The sequence below is a fragment of the Camellia sinensis genome, chromosome 6, assembly GCF_055761805.1.
Source record: "Camellia sinensis isolate YWXY chromosome 6, ASM5576180v1, whole genome shotgun sequence".
Lineage (NCBI taxonomy): Eukaryota > Viridiplantae > Streptophyta > Magnoliopsida > Ericales > Theaceae > Camellia > Camellia sinensis.
The window spans coordinates 138,732,953-138,756,258 of NC_138966.1; the positions used below are offsets into that span (position 1 = coordinate 138,732,953).

At 39.5% G+C, this 23,306-nt stretch overlaps 1 pseudogene; it reads left to right on the plus strand.

Moving 5' to 3' along the window:
• Positions 1-18,444, plus strand: part of LOC114305495 (2-alkenal reductase (NADP(+)-dependent)-like) — a 46,388-nt pseudogene extending 27,944 nt beyond the window's left edge.
• The last annotated feature ends 4,862 nt before the right edge of the window (positions 18,445-23,306 follow it).

The following is a 23,306-nucleotide window of genomic DNA, read 5'->3' on the forward strand; positions in this document are numbered from 1 at the left end:
AGTGTAACTTACCCTTGAAGATCTAGACTTTGGTTGCTTCTTGGATGGATTTGCTGCTCCTTTGGCCTTCAAGAACCCTTCTTTGTTGCTGGAAATGAGATAGTGGTGGTAGGGCTTGGTGGTGTAGAAGAAATGAAGGTTAAGGAGTTAGGGTTTTTTGAAGTTTTGAGAGTTATAACAATGGAGTTTAGGGTTGAACCTTGGAGATGAATTTTTCTAACCCTCATGAAGAAGACCCTCAGCTGGTTATAAGGTCAAGAAAGGGGTGTAAAAGGGGGGTCAAATGGAGAGGAAAACTCTCTCCCAAAATATCCCCCGGATACAGAAAATATCTGGGGGATATTGCCCCACAGCTGGAAAGGGTACAGTGAGGAGAGCACGGCCGGCCGCTCACTTTGGCTGGAGGTGGCCGGCCGGCCACACCCCCTAGCCGGCCGGCTAGGGGTCAAAAGGGTCAACCAGCTTTTCTGGCCGGCCAGGTATTGGGGAGGTAGCCCTATGTGTGTACAACACAACCATGTAATTGAAATTTCAAGAAAGTGGGCCCAAGGGGTTCAACAATGGCTCGGAAAGAGGGGGTCAAAAGGGTCAAGTTGACTTACTGGCCGGCCATGAACTTTTAGGGGCCTCTCAGGTATGTACATCACAGATATGTGGTTGAAAGTTCAAGAAAAAAGGTCCAAGGGGTTCAACATTAGCCCGGAAGAAAGGGGTCAAAAGGGTCAGGTGACCTTAATGGCCGGCCACCAACTTTTAGGGGCCTCCCAGATGTGTAGATCACAGATATGTGGTTGAAAGTTGGCAACGCTAGCTCTAAGGTATTCAACATTAGCCCGGAAGTTGCAAAAACGGGCGCCGGGAGGCCCCGGAGGAGAGATAACTGGTTGCTGCAACAATTGCTGGCCTCCCACCCTTCAGTGACCTTCCTTGTGATAAAACAGAGGTACCTACCAAAAATGAACAAAAACCGTTGCAAAACGAACGTTCCGGGGCCAAAACACGCAGTTTGGGGTCCCGGAAATGGGCTGTTAAGCACCGAAAATTGTATTCGACCTCGAAGTGGGTTTCTCAGCCCCCAGTGTCCCTCAAAATGGATGAAATAAGATGTATGCCAAAAATCAGAGCAATAGGAGATGGTTAAGCGGTCCCGAACCGAGGCACACGGCCTGACGGCTCCGAAAACCGGAAACCGGGCTCCGAAATGGGAAAAATGGCCTACGGCCACCAAATGTAGCCCACGGGCACTGAGAGATAGTCTACGGGACCTCTCCCTTCCCTCAGGAAAAGAAACAGAGAAAACCGAGTCTGGTTCGCAAACCGAGACAAGGCACCAAAGAGGGTTCGGAAATCCGGAGGCGGGGCTCGCAGCCAAGACTCTGAAACTTCTGAACGAGCACGTTATGCAATATCACCAAGTGCTCAACTGGTGACGTCTGAGTCTCAAGGTCGGTCAAAAATGGGGTGTCTACAGTTGCCCCTCTTTGACAGAACTCGGAAGTCACAAGTGACGGGAGTGAATGTCAAAGCCCAGAGACGACCCATTTTTGACAAGGCCGAAGACTTAGACAAACATACAAGATAAACAGAAATGTGCCCGCAGGCATGCCCGCAGGCAGGGGGCAAAATGCAAATGATATGCAAGAAGCCGAACATAACTCAATGATCATGCAAATGCAGCAAGCTGTAACTCGGTGTTTAGGGACGTATCCCAAGAATTTAAGGACGAGGAGGAGAAACAAAGGGACGTATCCTGGTGTTTCAAAATGGTGTGAGCATTGGGACTTCTTCCGAACGCTTTTAACCGAAGAGGGAGAAACATAGGGACGTATCCCGGCGTTTCAGAATGGTGTGAGCATTGGGACTTCTTCCGAACGCTTTTAACCGAAGAGAGAGAAACATAGGGACGTATCCCGGCGTTTCAGAATGGTGTGAGCATTGGGACTTCTTCCGAATGCTTTTAACCGAAGAGGGAGAAACATAGGGACGTATCCCGGCGTTTCAGAATGGTGTGAGCATTGGGACTTCTTCCGAATGCTTTTAACCGAAAAGGGAGAAACATAGGGACGTATCCCGGCGTTTCAGAATGGTGTGAGCATTGGGACTTCTTCCGAACGCTTTTAACCGAAAGGGAGAAACATAGGGACGTATCCCGGCGTTTCAGAATGGTGTGAGCATTGGGACTTCTTCCGAATGCTTTTAACCGAAAGGGAGAAACATAGGGACGTATCCCGGCGTTTCAGAATGGTGTGAGCATTGGGACTTCTTCCGAATGCTTTTAACCGAAGAGGGAGAAACATAGGGACGTATCCCGGCGTTTCAGAATGGTGTGAGCATTGGGACTTCTTCCGAACGCTTTTAACCGAAAGGGAGAAACATAGGGACGTATCCCGGCGTTTCAGAATGGTGTGAGCATTGGGACTTCTTCCGAACGCTTTTAACCGAAAGGGAGAAACATAGGGACGTATCCCGGCGTTTCAGAATGGTGTGAGCATTGGGACTTCTTCCGAATGCTTTTAACCGAAAGGGAGAAACATAGGGACGTATCCCGGCGTTTCAGAATGGTGTGAGCATTGGGACTTCTTCCGAATGCTTTTAACCGAAGAGGGTCTAACCCGTCGCACGCGTGAGGAGAAAGAAAGATAATTGCAAGTGAACTGGTGCATAAAAATGCAAGTAATTGAGCATAACAATGCGAGATAGATGTGCATAATCAATGTAATGGATATAATAATGCTAGTGAAGTGGGTGCTTAATAATGCAACAATGAGCATAACAATGCTAGATAAATGTGCATAACAATGCAACAAATGAGCATAACAATGCTAGATAAATGTGCATAACAATGCAACAAATGAGCATAACAATGCAGGTGGAGTGTGCGTGACAACGCATATTTGAAACAAAATACCGAACAAGGGAATACTAGCCTTAAGTAGACCAATTTCCAAACGCAACCTCCGATTTACCTCTCGGAGGGGTCACGATACATTCCAAAAAGGATACACCTCGTGCATGCCGACTGACGATGAGCTACACATCGAAGACATGAGTTTGAAAATCCCGCAGAAACATTTTGAGCTGAAAAGAGTAGGTCCTTCTTGCGCTTTCTTGACTGTACTTCCAAACCGCAGTTACTACCTTTCCTTTCTGGCTATGTTCACAACTTTCCCTATTCTCCAACGGGGTGACAGACTAGGTTGGTTCAGTATCCAGAATTGAGGTGCATACACGCTATCTCAACCTATGGGGCTTCCATACAGACTTCAAGCCGAGGACACGCCTCTGGGTATTTAAACCAGACTTTAGTCTCGGAAATCCCGAACCTTTGCGTCCTAGGCATCAGCCATTCGAACTCTAGTTTCCACCGTCGCAGTTGGTCTCCTAGGAACTCATTGCGAACACAGCCAAGATGACTCTGGCGGGGAACGGTACTCAGGGAGAGCACTTCTGATTACCATTTTGGCTTGAAGCAGACTTGATCTTGAGCTTTGAGGTAGAGGCACATTCATACTTCGGAGCTTTGGCAAGACTTGAAGAGGTACACACGGAATGTAGTCTTGGAACTTACTGAAGTTGAAACAACCTCAGATGCTCGACATTTCCTCTTTTGCTTTTGCTTTGTAGTCTGGAACCCATATGGTTTCAGATGGGTCCTAGTTTTGCTGTTCTCGCATGACCTGGGTTGAACCCTGAGGTTTTATGAAAGAACGAATCTTGTTTTTGCACAGATGTGGAGAACGGCACGATGTTCGGAGCGCAAAACGATTTTATTTTTTGAATTTGATAAATGAGCTTTTGACCGGGTATCGGGCCTACGACTGAACATAGCGAAAAAGACCCAACAAGGAAATAAAAGGCACACAACCTAGACACATCGAGTAACACTCGAAACGACTCAAAACAAGAATCGAGATAAAACAAAAAGACACGACACTCAGACGTGCACAGGGGGCCTATTTCACCGGGTAATGTTTCCCACCCTTTCTCATTTGTGATTCTCACATCATTCGGCCCTCAAGCTCTGTTTTTCTGAAAAAGCCCTTTTCTCACTTTTTCTCTCATCGCACATCTCTCTATTCTTCATTCTCTCATTTTTCATCCCTCCCCTGGGCGGTTGATGGATAAACAGCAAATTACGGGCTCGTGCCCCTAGCATTCTGCTAGATTCTCTTTCCTCTGCTCACAACAGTGAGTTTCTCTCGCAGAGGGGTTGCGCCACACACGGCTGTGTAGCAAATCTGCAGCTAACATCGGTTGAGGATGCTCTGTTGGGGAGTTTGGACGTGATCAGATGCGTCCAGACAAGAGAGTGGAATATCTTGATCCATTCCGGTTCGTGTTTCGCACTTGTCTTGATACCTCGTTGCTTGGAGGATGTGAGAGCTTTCTGCCCTTAGTTGTGCCCTTTTCTGGCAGGTAGAGTGCCCTTCTTGGCAAGTATGTTGACAATGGGAAAGACAGGAAGCCTGACTCAACTATGCCCTTAGTCCATCATTTTGACCATTTTTTGTTTTAGTTTTCTCCTAAAAAAATTTTGACCAAAATGAGAGTTAGATTAACATGCTTGTTCAATTTTCTGATTTAAAACCATGCAAGTTAGGCTGTGAGCACTAAAAATTTTCCTCTTTTGGGTCCAAGAGATGGTCCAGTTTTAAAAATGGAATACCTTTCGAGAAGATTAGTCAACCTTAGTAAAAATTCTCAAAAACTATTTTTGCAAACGACCACTGCTCAACGAGCACGGAACCTACTCTCGAGATGCACAACCTCGGATTCGAAGGAAGATTGCCCCTTGCTTGAGGGGAACTGCATGGCAACGGAAAGTTGCCCCTTGTTTGAAATAGCACCGCAGCGTTTTGAATGGCAACGGAAAGTTGCCCCTTGTTTGGATAGCACCGCAGCACATTGAATGGCAACGGAAAGTTGCCCCTTGTTTGGATGGCACCGCAGCGCATTGTATGGCAACGAAAAGTTGCCCCTTGTTTGGATGGCACTGCAGCGCATTGTATGGCAACGGAAAGTTGCCCCTTGTTTGGATGGCACCGCAGCGCATTGTAGGCAGTCCTCAAAGCGACAAACACAACCAAATCCTCAGATACAGAGAAGACAAAGATAACTAGAACCATCGCATGGACACAATCGAATTGTTTTACGGCTGGACTTCAGAATGAAGTTGCCTACGTATCCCAAAGATGGGAATCAAGCCTCACGTAGTTCGGGGTTAAGGTACACTCGGGTATTAACCTCTCCTTTTTAGGCTCTAACTTTTGCCAAGGCGCCCATTGCGGGTTTCCGACCTTGCGAGCTTTGTTCTTCTTTTCTTTTCAATTCTTTTCATTTCTTTTCCTTTTTTGATTTTCTTTTTCTTGTTCTTTTCTTTGCATCTTTCTTTTTTTGCTCTCTTTTTTTTTTCTTTTTTTTTTTTGCATTTTTTTGCTTCTTTTTTGTATTTTTCTCTTGCTCTAACTTTTGCCTGGGTCGCCCTTTCGGGTTTTCGGCCCAGCGAGCCTCTCAAGGGTAAAAGTGTAGCTAGTCCATGTCAAATGGTTTTGAGATCCTGAAGTCATCTGAACCCAGGAGAATGGCTGCTGTTTTGCTTTGTAAGCTTCCTCTGATGACATCTGATCTTCTTGATCTGACTTTCTTGCCTCTTGTTCGAAGGCTGCTTTGAAATCTGGCCACACAGGTCTCACGTCGTAGTTGACCGTTGAACCTTCTGAATTTAAGTTCAAGGTTTGGAAGCGAAGGGGTTGAGTCTCGAGGCCGAGAGCGATCCTAGGCTGCACAATCCCAAAAGTGATTCTACACAGGTCTTCGCGGGACCGCGCAAAACATTTTGTTTTTTGAAAATTTTTAAGAAAGCGACAAATCGCTCGCGCTGAAGACGGTGTGGGACCAATTTGGATCAAGCCAGGATCCTTCCCAGTACTCACGCTAACAAGCATGATTTCAATCATTAAGGGCTTAGCACGCCTTTCTTTCTCTCAATTTGATCAAAGTTTTGCGAATCTCGAGGAATTCCTTCCTCTTCGTTTTCACCGCAGTGTTCAAAAAGTTTTGAAAAACTTAGGTTAAATGCAATGATTCTGGGGCACAAGAGAGCAGGTGGAATGCACTGCCATTTCATTCAGATTCCATCACACCTAGCACACGGCAGCAGCGAACACAGAAGTGCAAAAATTACTGCTGTTTCATTTAAATCTTTCTGGCACAATTGGCACAAAGCAGGAGCAAGCACAAAGCATGAAAAAACACTGCTGTTTCAATCAAATCTGCTGGTGTTACTGGCTCCCTGGCAGAAACAGACTCAAAACAAAACGAAAAGACAAGCAAAAAACAAAATGGTGACGCGCGAGGTAACATCCCCCGGAATCACCCGACTTCTATACAACAGGACTGACTCGATACAACAAGACAGACCCAAAACAAAACGACAAGACTGACTCAATACCCAAGTCAGAAAGCACAAAAACTAGTATTTGCAAGATGTTCAAAACAGTGCGTGCCATACGCCACATCCGGAGTAATCTGAGTGCCGCCTGCAGGTGGTTCATCCCTCGATCGTATCACATTATCCCCCACAAGTTCACTGATCAAGTGCCGATAGACTTTGCAGGACTTGGCGCGGGGATGATCCCGTTGTCGATCAGATCTTGTATTTCGTGGCGGAGACGAAAGCACATGTCAGTGTCATGGCCGGCTCGCTGATGGAAGGCACAGTAGTCGGCTGGATTGTGCGAGAGAGGGAGGTCCTTTGGTAATGGTTGCGGCTTCAGGGGCTTCAAATCCCCCTCTCTAATCAAGATCCTAAAGGCCGCTGATAGAGACATATATAATGGTGCGAACACCCTCTGGCCTCGAGGTGGGTATTTTGAGGTTTGTGGATTTTTGCTGGACGCGCCAGCAGGGGGATTAGCAGGTGCTGGCCTAGTTTGCTGATCTTTTCCAAGTGCAGGATTATAGTCGAAAGGAACGTTTCTGATACAACGACCCTTCTCCCGGCTTGCCCCTTGATTCAAACTGCCCCCAACTTGAGTGGCGAAAATGTCGTCCACAGTTTTTGCAAAGACTGCGAACACTTGCTCTTTGTTCAGTCCCTCGGCTTTCAAAGCCTCAACAGCCAACAGAAGATGTTTATGAGGATCCATGTCCACCCCTACCTCGTTCCTTCCACTCGCCTCCACTTTGCCAAGGGATTGGCTTTCCTCAAATGCTACCCGTCCCAACATCGGGGAGTCTTTTGACATGAAGTTCCCGGTATGTGGTGTGGTCGATAATGGAGCCGACGTCCCGGAGGCCAAACCTATCACAGTTCTCTGAAGATCTTCCGAACCCTGTGCCATCACGGGTCTGCCGATGATGTGACTGGTGACTGTCGGATCAGACGAACAAAATGAACCCTAACTGGTCCTCCTTTGCCTTACCTCAGCGAAAGAACACTGATTTGCCCTTGAACTGAATTTCCGACCTGACAAAGTCTATCGACACGGATCCAATGTACCCGGGGGATATCGGAGCCTTCTGAAGCTATAGTTCCAAGACTACCTAGCAAAAGGGAAAACAGATAGCATCTCAGCCTGATTCCATCTGAACAGATACGAGCATAATTGAATGAGTGTGCCCTCTACTGAATTCTGCTCCAAAATTCGGCTTCAAAATCTGAGTCTGATACCCGCAGGTAAAGCTGACTCCCAAATACTGATAGTAATGCCCGCAGGCCTGATGCCCAAAATTCGCAAACTGGTGCCCGCAGGCTTGACGCCCAAACTCATACACTGATACATGCATTCCTGTAGAGACGCACTCTAAAGCACATAACAGATAAGTGAGAGCCAAAACACCCCTATGTTAGGGTAAGGTTTCCCTGTCATATTTTGTCAGGAGCTAGGGTTTTCACTACGCATGCAGCGGTTTCAAACAACCTATAAATGGGTAAGCAACCTGTCCTAGTATGGAATGGTCACTATGGATTCCGAATATGCACTAGGTCGAATGGTCAAAGAGGGTGCCCCGGTAAAACCGGGGTTTGTGTTCCCATACTGGCAGAGCCCATAACCGGTCAGCCTTATGGTCATACCTTGACAAGACAAGCCTCCGGCAAACCGTTCAGGAATAGCAGATGGCAAACACGGTGTCCTAGGCGCACCAATGCAAATGCAATGCAAAGAAACACACAAGTGTAGTCAAAAACAGATATCATGAGTTCGAGTCAAGCTCTCTAAATCCCCAGCAGAGTCGCCAGAAACTGTAACAAGCCCGCGGGGGACCTCGCTACAGCTCGGACTCGACTTTTCGTAGTCACGGTTCTAAATCTGAACCAAAGAGTCCAAATCCGGCAAATCGTTTTAGGAAAACTGATTTTTGAAAGAAGTGCCAAACATGGACTGCTTTGCCAGATACAGAGTCGCCACCTAAATATTTTATTTTGGGAAATTTAGGAAACCCTGACTCGGTGCCAAAAGACCACGTGTCCGTCATCACCAAAGTTGCCTCGGCTCGGGAACTTGGGTACGATTGGGGAAGGTCACTTCGTGAGCACCCCCGCTCGCCCGGTCATAGACCGGCCTCTACTAACCATGATATCAATTTTTGAAAACATTGTGAGTTCTTATTCCGGTTATTAGCCTAGGTTACTATGTGATGCACACAGCATATAAGTATAGACTGGATCGCCCGAATTGGAACAAAACATTTCATGCTTGTTTATTTGAAAATGGTTTGATGATGCTACTCGCAAGTAGGCTAAGACGTGGATTTGCCACCCTCGGGTGGGCTTAGAAAAATGTGATTTTGCCACTATCTAGTGGGCTTAAAAAAAACTCACAGTCAATGATTTGTTCCAATTTAAACAACCCGACCTTCACCCACAGGCATTCAGGCAGTTATATCACATAAGCACATAGCCTCATGGTAAGCATGCTATTCATGGTAATCACTCACACGCATGCAAGGATGCTAAAGCATAAAGCTCACTGAGTACTCCAAGCTAAAAAAAGAAGTTTATTAGAAATTATGCATGATCCTAAATATACAGAATTGCCTAATGCAACACATGCAAAATGCAATGATAGCAGGCTCGGCTATTCTAAGATGGCATATGGAATGCTACAGCTAACATGTATTCAACTTTTAAATCGAAAATACAATGCAGTTAGTATGATGCGCCGAGCCCGGTGCATGCAATACAGATGAATGAATGCAAACATGCTGTCATACTGTATGCTAATTGAAATATGCCCTAATCTAACCATCATAAGCGGATAAATAAAAGGGAGAAAGACGTGGGGTTGGAAGACATACATCACACTCACGCACACTTATTACAGTTATGCCCTCACTCGGAGGGTCCAAATAAATATACAGTCCAAATATTACAGTCCCAAATAAAAGAATATTACAGTCCAAAATATTACAGAATTCTAATTAATTAATGAATTAACTAGAAAGCAAATAAACTGGCGTGCAAGCCAGGGACTGTCTTGCTTCTGGTGGATGATGCATGTCCGGATTGTCTTGCGCGGAAATCCACCGGAATGCCCCAATTAGCCTCTGTTTACACCTGTTTCTTGAAAAGCGTGCCAAGTCCCGAAAAGTTGCTGATTCCTGATTTTGCTGCAACAGAGAGCAGGAAAGGGGCATAGCAATGTATTTGCACAAATATATGCATGTCTCGATCCTCGTGCCACCAATCACGCATACCGAGGCATGATGGCAGAGGAGTCGAAATGCACAACTCAATATAGGATGAATGCACATGAAACTACAGCTAAAACCTAACTCCATCATGAATGATCCGGAGTGTCGGTGACTGGGGAATTGAGACACATTCCGTCACTTGGAGTACGAAATGTACCTCGTTTCCCGTGCCCGGACTAACTCCTATTCCGGACATGATGCAATATGCATGATATGCATGAAATGCAACTAATATACAATCCTAACATACACAATGCTATGGAATGACATGCCTCGAAATGCATGCACACGGGCACGCGAACCGAGACGATGACGGAATACTGAAAATGAGATGCCTCGAACTGCGTGCACACGGGCATGCAAACCGAGGCGATGACAGATACAATGAAAATGAGATGCCTCGAAGTACGTGCACACGGGCACGCAAACCGAGGCGATGACAGATACAATGAAAATGAGATGCCTCGAAATACGTGCACACGGGCACGCAAACCGAGGCGATGACAGATACAATGAAAATGAGATGCCTCGAAATACGTGCACACGGGCACGCAAATCGAGGCAATGCATACGCAATGCAAATGACATGGAAAATGACAAATGGACTTATACTAACATGAGAGAGCCTCAGCCGCACTCACATAAGATGCCAATGGCAGAAAATGAGGTGCCTCGAAATGCGTGCACACGGGCACGCAAATCGAGGCAATGCATACGCAATGCAAATGGCATGGAAAATGAAGTATGGACTTATACTAACATGAGAGAGCCTCAGCCACACTCACATAAGATGCCGATGGCAGAAAATGAAGTGCCTCGAAATGCGTGCACACGGGCACGCAAACCGAGGCAATGCATACGCAATGCAAATGACATGGAAACTGACAAATGGACTTATACTAACATGAGAGAGCCTCAGCCGCACTCACATGAGATGCCGACGGATAAAAACGGAGTGCCTCGAAATGCGTGCACACGGGCACGCAAACCGAGGCAATGATGAAATGTGATGAAATGTGGCAAAAATGATATGCAAGCATGCCAATGGAATTTCAGCACTAAAATATGGGGGAAAACAGTCCCGAAATGAGGCGAAATGACATGAAATGCAAGGAAATGTCCCGAAATGCAACATTAGGCACCCGAAATGACCTATAGCTATGCCAAACATGCACAACATGGACATGCAATGCAAAGACAGAAGCTAGACAGCCCCAAGATAACCACTTTTCCAGTTATAAACATGGCTAAACAGCAAGTATAAGCATGGCAAAAATAGCATACAAGAATAGGGACCAAAAGAGGGGTAATGAAGCAAGTGGTATAAGCAAAACTCAAACTGAAAAATTTCCTTCTACAACACTGAAGATGGACCAAAAATATGAACATTTACAGTATATGGCAGCCTCAAAATCAGTATACAAACATGCTAAAAATATGATGCAAAATAAGGCTCAAAAGGTGCTAAAACATGAAGTGTATAAAATAATCACCAAACAGAAAACAAGTGTGAATGAAACATGAAGTATAGGCCAAAATAAGACCACTTTCAGTTCGGACCAAGGTCCAAAAACAGAAACAAAGAGGGCTACTAATTTATGCAAAAATGGGGCCAAATAGGGGATATAACTACAAGTGACATATGGAAACACCAAACAATGTTGAGCCCTTCTCCAATGTTGAAGAGGGGCTCAAAATAAGCCCTAAATCAGTTTACCACATGCTCGAAAATAAATTACTCATGGGTCAAAAATAGCATGCAAAATTATGACATACAAGATGGTCAAAGAAGCAAGTGTATTATGGAGGGCTCAAACAGGGTTGAGCCCTTGATGAGAAGTGAAGATGAGCTCAAAATATGGCCCTTTTCAGTTAAGGCCGAAGCTCAACACAAAAAGCATGCATGGCTTACATATTGATTAAGAAAAAGGGTCAAAAGGGTAAAAGTGTAACTTACCCTTGAAGATCTAGACTTTGGTTGCTTCTTGGATGGATTTGCTGCTCCTTTGGCCTTCAAGAACCCTTCTTTGTTGCTGGAAATGAGATAGTGGTGGTAGGGCTTGGTGGTGTAGAAGAAATGAAGGTTAAGGAGTTAGGATTTTTTGAAGTTTTGAGAGTTATAACAATGGAGTTTAGGGTTGAACCTTGGAGATGAATTTTTCTAACCCTCATGAAGAAGACCCTCAGCTGGTTATAAGGTCAAGAAAGGGGTGTAAAAGGGGGGTCAAATGGAGAGGAAAACTCTCTCCCAAAATATCCCCCGGATACAGAAAATATCTGGGGGATATTGCCCCACAGCTGGAAAGGGTACAGTGAGGAGAGCACGGCCGGCCGCTCACTTTGGCTGGAGGTGGCCGGCCGGCCACACCCCCTAGCCGGCCGGCTAGGGGTCAAAAGGGTCAACCAGCTTTTCTGGCCGGCCAGGTATTGGGGAGGTAGCCCTATGTGTGTACAACACAACCATGTAATTGAAATTTCAAGAAAGTGGGCCCAAGGGGTTCAACAATGGCTCGGAAAGAGGGGGTCAAAAGGGTCAAGTTGACTTACTGGCCGGCCATGAACTTTTAGGGGCCTCTCAGGTATGTACATCACAGATATGTGGTTGAAAGTTCAAGAAAAAAGGTCCAAGGGGTTCAACATTAGCCCGGAAGAAAGGGGTCAAAAGGGTCAGGTGACCTTAATGGCCGGCCACCAACTTTTAGGGGCCTCCCAGATGTGTAGATCACAGATATGTGGTTGAAAGTTGGCAACGCTAGCTCTAAGGTATTCAACATTAGCCCGGAAGTTGCAAAAACGGGCGCCGGGAGGCCCCGGAGGAGAGATAACTGGTTGCTGCAACAATTGCTGGCCTCCCACCCTTCAGTGACCTTCCTTGTGATAAAACAGAGGTACCTGCCAAAAATGAACAAAAACCGTTGCAAAACGAACGTTCCGGGGCCAAAACACGCAGTTCGGGGTCCCGGAAATGGGCTGTTAAGCACCGAAAATTGTATTCGACCTCGAAGTGGGTTTCTCAGCCCCCAGTGTCCCTCAAAATGGATGAAATAAGATGTATGCCAAAAATCAGAGCAATAGGAGATGGTTAAGCGGTCCCGAACCGAGGCACACGGCCTGACGGCTCCGAAAACCGGAAACCGGGCTCCGAAATGGGAAAAATGGCCTACGGCCACCAAATGTAGCCCACGGGCACTGAGAGATAGTCTACAGGACCTCTCCCTTCCCTCAGGAAAAGAAACAGAGAAAACCGAGTCTGGTTCGCAAACCGAGACAAGGCACCAAAGAGGGTTCGGAAATCCGGAGGCGGGGCTCGCAGCCAAGACTCTGAAACTTCTGAACGAGCACGTTATGCAATATCACCAAGTGCTCAACTGGTGACGTCTGAGTCTCAAGGTCGGTCAAAAATGGGGTGTCTACACACACCTAGTTCCCTAAAACCATCTGGTTTGGGAGTTATTGGCCTAATGCTTGCTACAAGGGTTGATTAGAAAGCTTAATGGATTAGGACATTACACAGTCTTTAAAAAAAATAAAAAATATATTTTGAGAATCCTGGTTACAAAAGTTTAAATCTTGTCTGTAGATGTTGAGGGTTATTATGAGTTACACTTGGCTATTATAGTGGTCAGTTAACTAGTTATGGAGATTACATGTTACACCGAGGTTACTGATAATGTGTTCTATTCACAAGTACATAGAACTTGATTTGTGTAATATTGAATTGCGGTCTTTACTTACTAGATTCCTTCATACTTGTCTATTATGTCTTCAATGACTCATCATGTCTTAATATTGCACTGTAGTGGCACATGAGTTAATTCTTGAGTGGTGTAGTGTGATTGATTATTGCTGGATAGATGTGAATATGATAATGTTTGTAGGTATTATTTCTAGAAACCCTCATGACACTTTACTCGTCCACTTGGGGTAACTTTGTGGTTTAAAGGCTTGTTGCATATGCTAAATGCAATCGTTCTTCCCACGAAAGAGAAAATTGCTAGATTTTGTTTAATATTTTTTTTCTTTCCTTCTTTATTCCTTGCTTGAGGACTAGCAAGTTATAAGTTGGGGGATGTCATTAAGACCAAATTGTGCAACACTTAGGCCGTTAATTAGGATCTCTTAACTTTACTTGCTTGTCAAACTATATATTTTATGTCTGTTTAATGTCAACCAAGTTGTACATAGTAAGAGCATAAAATGAGCAAAAATACAGGACTTGTGGAGAAAAGTTCTTCCCGTAAGTGCATTTTTCCCGCACGTGCGGTAGCACCTCAAAAATCATGCCGTTATTTTGAACTTGTTTGAAAGACAACAGAGGTATAAAAAGACAGAAAAGAGGCTGGAATAGGGTTTTGAAATTTTGAAAGAGAAAGATGAGGCTAGGTTTTGGAAAAAAGTAATTCTCAATCTTCAAAGCAAATTCTCATGGAGGGTTCCATCTCTTACACCTCTTCCCACTGCTCCATGAGTGGATAGGCTCTTATTTTCTAGGGTTTTGATGAAACCCTAACTATGTAATTAGGTTTTCTTTTTGGCTTTTTGATTATGTAAAGGTTTGAACAATTGTATGGTGTTTTAGAAGTTTCATATATATATATATATATATATATATTTCCACTATTTCTTCAAGTATTCGGCTTTCTATGATTGTTGAATGCTTTTCTATACAATAGTTTTCTATTCTTTCATTTTCAAGGTATGAGACGAACCATACTACGAGGAACGAGTCATGTCGCTACCCTTGTTTAGAGTGAACGATTCGTACTGCTTGAGATGGTTTGTGCCCGTACATTGAACGTGATGATTTTCTTGAGAAATGCTTCAAACTTGTAGTTGCGAAATATTATTCCGTTCGAATCGTAGCATAATTGATTTCAAATTGAAACCTTATTTACGTAACTAGTGGTAAACTCATTGCCCTATTGCCCTAGATTTTTTTCCAAATCAGTAAATTCATCTTTATTTATAATTGCTAGTTTATTCGCTTATTTACTTTAATTATTATTAGGTTATGAACAATCAAACTTTTTATCAAAATTAATTTAGGAATTTAACAATTAAGTTAGTTTAATTTCTCAATTATCCATGTGGATTGATACCTGGACTTATAATTATTCTAAGGAATTCGGTATAGTTTAGTGTTTAATTTTTGTGTGTGAAATGACCCATCACCTTATTATACATTATAGTGATAATGTCTGTGCATGAGCTTCTTTGTAATTATAACTACTGCCTATCAAGGGAATTATGATTATGACGACACAGCCTAACCCCTAGAGTTTGAGTATTTGATAACTTTTGAATTTCCTAGTCAATCAAAATAAACAGAGCTTTTGATCCTAATCCAACATTGAGGAAGTCGTAGTATGAACTTTGTTAGGTTTTTATTCTTGGCAACCCCGTTTGACAAAACTCCTTTCAGATATATTTATTTTCGCACTTTTATTTCAGTGAGGCTATGAGTTTATTAGATGCGAATCCAAACCCGAATCGAACCATGTAGAGAAGTTTGTAATGTTAATGCTTTCAAGATTGCCACTTCGCTGATTTTTACGGGGGTCGAGCTGCCCGGTCAGCTCGCGACCGAAGCAAAATGCAAAATTGCATTCAAAATTGCATGTCCGTCGTTGCTCGCTCGAGCCAAGGAATTCTCGCTCGAGCTAGGGCTTTCTCGCTCGAGCCAAGGAATGCGCGCTCGAGCCAAGGATTGCGTCCATACAAAAACCTAAAAGAGTGTATTCCTCGCTCGAGCCAAGGATTCGTCGCTCGAGCCAAGGCACTAGTAGAAATCATGAAAAATACACTACTCGCTCGAGCCAGAAAAGCTTCGCTCGAGCGAGCCTCAGAATCCGGATTTCTCAAGGAGTTGTTTTCTTCCCAATCTAGGATTACTTTTTGTTCTCTATAAATACTTGGTTTTCTCCCAAAACTAAGTGATTTTGATTGAAGTTCTCCAGATCTTATTTTTTGGATCTTAAGGTTTATATCTGGAGATATTTTGTTTGTTTTCTTTGATGTTTTTATTGAGTCTTCAACTCATGATTTAAAGAGAGTACATCAAAGGTTTGTTTTTTATACACAAAAGAGAGAGTTGTTCTTCAGTTGTGGATTCTGAAGAATTCGAGCCTGAAGCTTTGGTGGAATCCAGAGTGGCTCATCAGAAAGACAATTCCATGGTGAAGATGGGGTTGGAAGAGGCACATAGAGGTTGGTTCAATTAGGCGTTGTGGATTCGCTAGGTAATTGAGAGTATACCTGTGTAATTCTTTTAAATTTTCTTAGTGGATTGTTCTTGTGGCTGTTGCCCGTGGTTTTTTTAATCACAGTTGGAGGTATCCAATTGTGGTTTTTTCCACGTAAAATCGTTGTGTCTCTTTGTTTTGATTGTTTGATTGAGATTGTTATATTCTGCTTAAAATTGACACATAATCACAAATCAACATCTAGAAGATTTCTAGATTTTTCAAACTTTATTGGGAACAATATTCCTAGTAGTTTGCTGGTTGTGCTCAAGATGCAAAAGATCTAAAGGTGGTTATTAATATTATTATACAATGCGATTGATAGATACATCATTTTTTTCATGCATACCAGCATTAGTTTACAACTAATTTCTATCCAAAGCTCTCTTCTTTTTCTTCTTCTTTTTTCCTAGATTATTATGCTGAACTTGTAAACTGGTAAAGTAACTTTAATCCTTATGACCATTTGTGGACATTATGTTGGTTTGATGAAGTAGAATCGCATCACTTGTTCAAAGTCTTGTGCACCACCTTTCGTTGACATTTTCAAGTAGTTGTAAGGCAGATTATTTTTTACTTGATTTTTGGATAAGGTGAATTTAGTAGGTGACATTTTTCATTGTCCAATCCCATCTAGATCTATGGCTTTGTATGCTCACTTGGACAATTGATGAGTTTATTGCTGAAAATTCATAGAAGGCAAGCATTTTGCTATAGTTCGGTTAGTAGTTCATTTCATCAAAGTGCTTATATTGCTTGGAATTTTAAAAACCTTAGTTATCATGCTTTCCTCTATAAGATGTGCAAAACCCATATTTTTATCGAATTCTCCTCTATTTTTTTTTTTTTTTTTTTTGGATGCTCAATTGTGGCTTTGAATCTGCACTTTGTAGGCATGCCTGGTATTGTAGCCTATGCTGGTTTTTATGTGGTATGCTCTCCTAAACAAGGAGAGTATGTTTTCGTTTCAGCTGCCTCTGGAGTTGTTGGTCAGCTTGTTGGGCAGTTTACAAAGTTATTAGGCTGTTATGTTGTTGGAAGTGCCAGAACGAAAGAAAAGGTGAGTGCTATATTTCCATTATGCTATTCATGCTAAAATAACCAGTTAGTGGTTGTCGAATCAAAACTATATTGATAGCTCAACTTATGTGGTTTGACACCTTTTCCTTTACTAGCATGTTTGAAATCGTCACAAATTTAGAAATTTCAGCGAAGAAGTATATTAAGCTGGGTCAGAGTAGGCTTGGTCGTTGACTCTCTTCTATTTTTTTGTACTTTTGCTATTTTTCAACCAAGGTTGATCTGTTGAAGAACAAATTCAAATTTGATGAAGCTTTTAATTATAAAGAGGAGAAGGACTTGGAAGCAGCTCTGAAAAGGTTAGCAAGTCATGTTCTTGTAGAGAAATACATAACAGCACTAAAAGATTTAGAGCCCGAGTACATTGCTAGATAGAAGGGCGGGCTGCTAATATGGACAACCTTGTTCAAGAAATGCTTGATGAATAAAGCTTTAAATTCTATGAGTCACCTTTTGACTTGCCTTGTATAAAATAGATGGTGTCCACAACTCATCTCCTTGGGGTCGTTTGTTGGCACTTCCGTTTCCTATGTTTCTGTTTTTGTTTTAAACAATAACTTGTTTGGTTTATTGTTCTCGTTTAAAAAAAAAAATTGATTTTAAACTTTCCCAATTTTTTGGAAACCAAAAAACAAAAAAAGGTGATGCTTTCCCTTGTTTTCAAAATAAGTTTTCACTCTATCCTCCCCCACCATCCATTAACCACCACCACCTACCAAAAAACAAGCAATTGGCAATGTTAACAAACAACCCCTAGTTGGCTTTGTTATATTTCTTCGGAAAGTGTTGGTTTATTTACAAGCCATACTAAGAAAGAGCCTTCTTGGTATTAACTGGAATTACCTTTTTTTGGTAGGGTATTTTTTTATTCCCTTTCAAGTTGATTATCTTCATTCTCTACACTCTGTTTGAACTTTTTCCTAGGTACTTTCCAAATGGCATCGATATTTTACACTTTGAAAATGTTGAAGCAAAGATGCTTGATGTAGTACTTCTCAACATGAGACTTCGCGGTCGCATTGCTGTGCGTGGTATGATCTCTCAGAACAACCTTGAACAACCCAAAGGTGTACACAACTTGTTTTGTCTTACCAGAAAATGAGTCTGTATGGAAGGATTTATAGTTTTCAATTATTATCACCTGTATCCGAAGTTTCTGGACATGATCTTGCCCCACATAAAAGAAGGAAAAATCACATATGTGGAAGAAGTAGCTGAAGGCCTAGAGAGTGCCCCAGCAGCTCTTATTGGGCTATTTGCCAGTTGCAATATTGGCAAACAGGTGGTGGTTGTTGCTCCTGAATGTGATGTTATTGATGTCCTGGTAAACCCTAATGTAAATTCTTGGTATGCATTGACTAAACTTATTACAGAAATGATTTCTTACTGGGATGATGTTGCTAGAAGTAGTTTTTTGAAGTTTTAATTAATGTGTTTTCAACTGAAAATATTTATATTTCTTAGCTTTGTTTGGATATTTATATTTTTTTCCAACTTTCATCCCTTAAAAACTTTCTTTGTTTAAGCTACTGAATGAAATGAGATTAACATTCCTAAGGCTGAGTCTTAGAATATTGTATCTTATTCCATATTTGAATTGGTTTCCTATCCCAAATTTTTGGTTAAGTGGAATTGACAAAATTTTATTCAATTCTCAACTTACTTTTATACTACCTTTGATAATGTTTTTCTATAGTTTCAATTAATACATCTTTATTTGCACAAAAAAATATAAAAAAATTACAATCACTCTAGAATCGCATTTTATGACTAAACTAAAATGTTTTCTTTTTTATATTATAAATTTTATTACATATATAAAATTCTTATTCGTTATTGCAAAATAAATAAAAACAAATTAAATATGCATAATTGCTCTTTAAATTGAATATTTAGATATCATTGTTAAGAAATTAATGAAAATAAATAGTGTAATACCAGATGGCTGGTGACATAAAATAGGAAAAAATATCACATCAATAAAATTTTAAAAAATAATTCCAAATCAATGAAATTTTTTATAAATATTAATAATTAAAATTGTTAATTTTTTTTTTGTCAATATATAAAAAAAATTACTAAAGTGTAATTACCCCTATAAAATAATAATAATAATAATAATAATAATAATAAAGCAATGTGTAGCAATTCCCATATAATATTGGCACATTAGGTTTGATTTTATGAATATGATGATATGATAGGAGCTTATACTAAAAGTATTAAGGAGTAATCTTATGTTAAAAAATAGTAAACCAAAAATAAAAGTACATAATAAAGTAGTATTTATTATATAATAATAATGAGAATAGAGCACGCTCTGTCTCTGCCGAGGTCCAAAGCAATTTTTAATATGAGGTCCCACATATTTGTATATTATATAAAAAAAAATAAAATTTTTAACTTACAAGTTTTAATATTCTAATATTAATTTTTTAATTTTTGATTTAAAAAAAAAATTTAACATTTATTGACTTCTTCCAACTCATAAGCATCTTTGACTTCTCATATATTTATTGTCTCACCATTTTTAATTTCTCTCATACACTATGGTTAGTAATGGGATTGTTAAATTATTTTTATAAAAAAAAAAAATTAAAATAATTTATATATTAAAAAATATTTAAAACAAATATAAATTCTTATTAAAAAATAATAGGTTGCAATTGTGAAAAAAAAAGAGAAAAAAATTACACTGTAAAAAATAATTTGTATATTAAAAAATATCTAAAATAAATATAAATTCTTATTAAAAAAATAACAGGTTGTAATTGCGAAAAAAAAAGAAAAAAATTACACTGTACATTTTATTAAAATCTAAAAAAATAATTTCTATATTAAAAAAACTCTCATAATTTGACCTAATGATATAAGGCCTATCTTCTTTACTATATCAGCAAGAATTTGTAAGTTTAATTTTGAATTTCTACCATTTCTTAACAAAAGAAAATTAAAATTCTTACTATATCATGGGATTAAAAGTTTCCGTGCCTATTTTTGAAAGAAAAAAATAAATAAAAATTAACACAATCACTGACATAGATATCACATTATCATGCAAGTATGATTAATTCTTATATATATGACGGTTACATATAATAATGACGTTGGAGTGAATAGGTATATTTCAATTGGGGAGTTGACTCCCTTAGTTGTGGATTTATTAGTAATTAGTGATATCACTTATATAAGTAATTTCTACTCCTATATTGAGGCATGTAATGTAACGGTTGAATTAAATGACATTGTTTGGTGTAACCGGAGAACTTGCAAAGGAGAGGATTATTGCCCATCATGTGAACAGAATGTATTCAGAATTAAATCAGAGAGAAGGAATAGACCTGCCTTTATAAATGTGTATTAATTAATTTATTATTATCTATAATAATACATACATAATTAATGGAGTTTATTATGCCACGTGAAAAAAGGAAGAGAAAACCGTATAAACCGGCAACAGTATAGGATTATAGCTTCCTCCTACCCCTCAGGTCCACTTTTCTTCTGCTTTATACACCTAGAAATGGACACAAAGTCACCTAAAATAAATTAAACATGCAACAATTAAATTTGATAATCACAATTATTTAAAATAATTAGATAATAATTACATGTTGAAAGGTGTTTTGGGCCAAAAAAATCGATAATACTACGTAGCTCAAATTTTGTGGCTCAAAAGTGGCTCAAATGGCCAAAACGACGTCGTTTTGAGTACAGAACAACATAAAAATGGCCAAAACGACGTCGTTTTGGCCATTTGAGTTACTTTTGAGCCATAAAATTTGAGTTACGAGACATTTTCCCAAAAAAATTATGTCATGTCTACGCCAATTTAAGAGTTGGTTATAACATATATAGTAAGTATAGATATTTGAAAAGCATTCAATTAATTTTTGGATTAATTGAAAATAATATTCAAAAGGTACTACAACAAACAAGAATTTTAGGACCCAAAGTTTAATCTCTAAATTTGAAAATTTTGTTGTAAAAAACATTAGTTCAATTCTTAGTGTCGTGAAACTAGTCGCTAAAAGGTTATTTTGAAAAGTCAAAAAAATAATTGTGTTTGGTTATGTTTTTGAAACGTAATTTCACACCTTACTTTAAGTGCGGTGTTTGGTTAGAATTTTCAAAAATTGATTTCACACTTATTTTTAAAAACAAGTCTACCCAGTCCGATGTCCTTCCAGATGTCCGACCAGCCGACCGAAACATTTTTTTTTTCCAGCACTTGTTATTTTTATATGTTAAATAAAAAATATTTTCAATTTTTTTTAAATTTTTTTTATAAGCTTTGAATAGAATTTTGAGTTATGTATTTGGTTATGAATTGTAAGTTTTTAAATCAAATATCATATGTCACATCAAAAATTTCAAACTCAATTCAAAACTCTTTTCAAAACTCATAACCAAACAAATTTTTTACACTCAAATCATAATTCCAAAACTCACAAACTTAAAATACAACTCTATTATCAAATCATAATTCTAAAATTCTACTAAACACTACGTCAGTTTTACCAATTAAATTGTAAAAATATCACTAATAAATAATTTAGTTCTAAAAAGATTTATTTTTTGAGACAATTTTTTTTAAAAAAAATCCCAAATGGATCTAGTAGTTCATCATTAAATGTCTAATTTTGTAACTAACACTATAAGAATAATGATTTGCCCCCTAAACTTTGCTCCCATAATTCCACCCTCAATAATGTAGAATTAGGAAGACTAAAGATAAGAGAGAGAGAGAGAGAGAGAGGAGTGTAGGACCATTTCACATAGGGGTGAGCCATGTCATTATAGGTGGAATTGGGAGGACAAAATTAGGGAGATGTAGCACTACTCAAAATATAATAATGAAACTTTTGGGAACAACAATATTTTGTCTCTAAAAAGTATATTTTTATCTCTAAAACTTTAATTTGTTTTTGTGGGCAAATTATATAATATGATTGAGATTATTAATCCATTACACCAATATTCCATTGTTTAGTTATAATTTTTGTTATTGAGATAAGATTTTGATTAAACCTACAACTAATAATGCAAAATAAAGATATGATTGAAATGATATATTTTCATATTCATTGCAAAACAAACGTGGATAGGATATACTTATTTATCTCATTAGTCTAATTGGACAATCAATCATATATTAATCTCTTAAATATAAATCCCCTCATTATTAACCTTACTGATCAAATAGAAAATGTTTTGGACTCACAAAAAGTCATATCACTTGATAATCCCATTAAAATATAAAAGTTATTCAATGAGTGCTTGTAATATTAATTTTTGATTCCAAAATTGGTGAGACGTTACTACTAATCAAATTTGATTAGCACCTAAAAGACAAGCATTAACCAACAAGCATCAACCCACGAAAACCCTCCAAAAAAAGACGCTTAAATCATCACCCACCCATTAACACAGTAAAACCACACCACGTAGCAAACCAATACAGAGGAATACATAGATTTCGTTGGAATGATTATTTTATTTGAGTTATTTACTTGTTTATATGGAAAAGCACAGAAAATTCAACAAATAAAATCCAAAAATCAGAACGTACATGCTACAAAAATCTAAGCACACAGATAACAGAATACAACATTGAAATCAAAAATTAAAAATTGTAATTAATAAATAAACTGGAATTGCAATTCTTCATGATTTCAGACAGTCTAACGTGAAAAAAGAAAAAAAATTAAACAATTATAAATAAATTAGTTGATGAAATTATCTGAAATTTGACGTGAAGAAGAAAAGGAATGGGAATTGTAGAGAGAGAGAGAGAGAGAGAGAGAGAGATGAAAAGGGGTTTGAAAGAAAGAGACAGAAATTCCTCGAAAGGATCGGTGAGTTGTGTTATTTTGAGGCATTTGGGGAATCGTTGCTTTTGGAGTTTGCTTGGTGGGTGTTTGGGTCTCTACCTCTACTTGGCCACCTGCTCTTCTTTCATGACAGTGAAATTCAATTTGACTCTACGCCTACGTTACGTATATCTTCACAACTATTCCTTTTACTTTTCATTTTCCAGTTACCAGGTCCATCATAATAATTATGGTCAAAAAAAAAAATAAAAGTCCATCATAATAAAAATATTTTATTCTTAATAATAATAACCAACTCTGAAATGCAACTTGTGAGATTATGAAAAAAAATTATTGATTGGTTTTATATGCCATATAATCATATTCTACACCAATTATAATTTATTATATCTTCTTGTATTTCATAATCATTTAATACGAATTAATATATTTTGCTATTGGGTGTTTTGGAAAC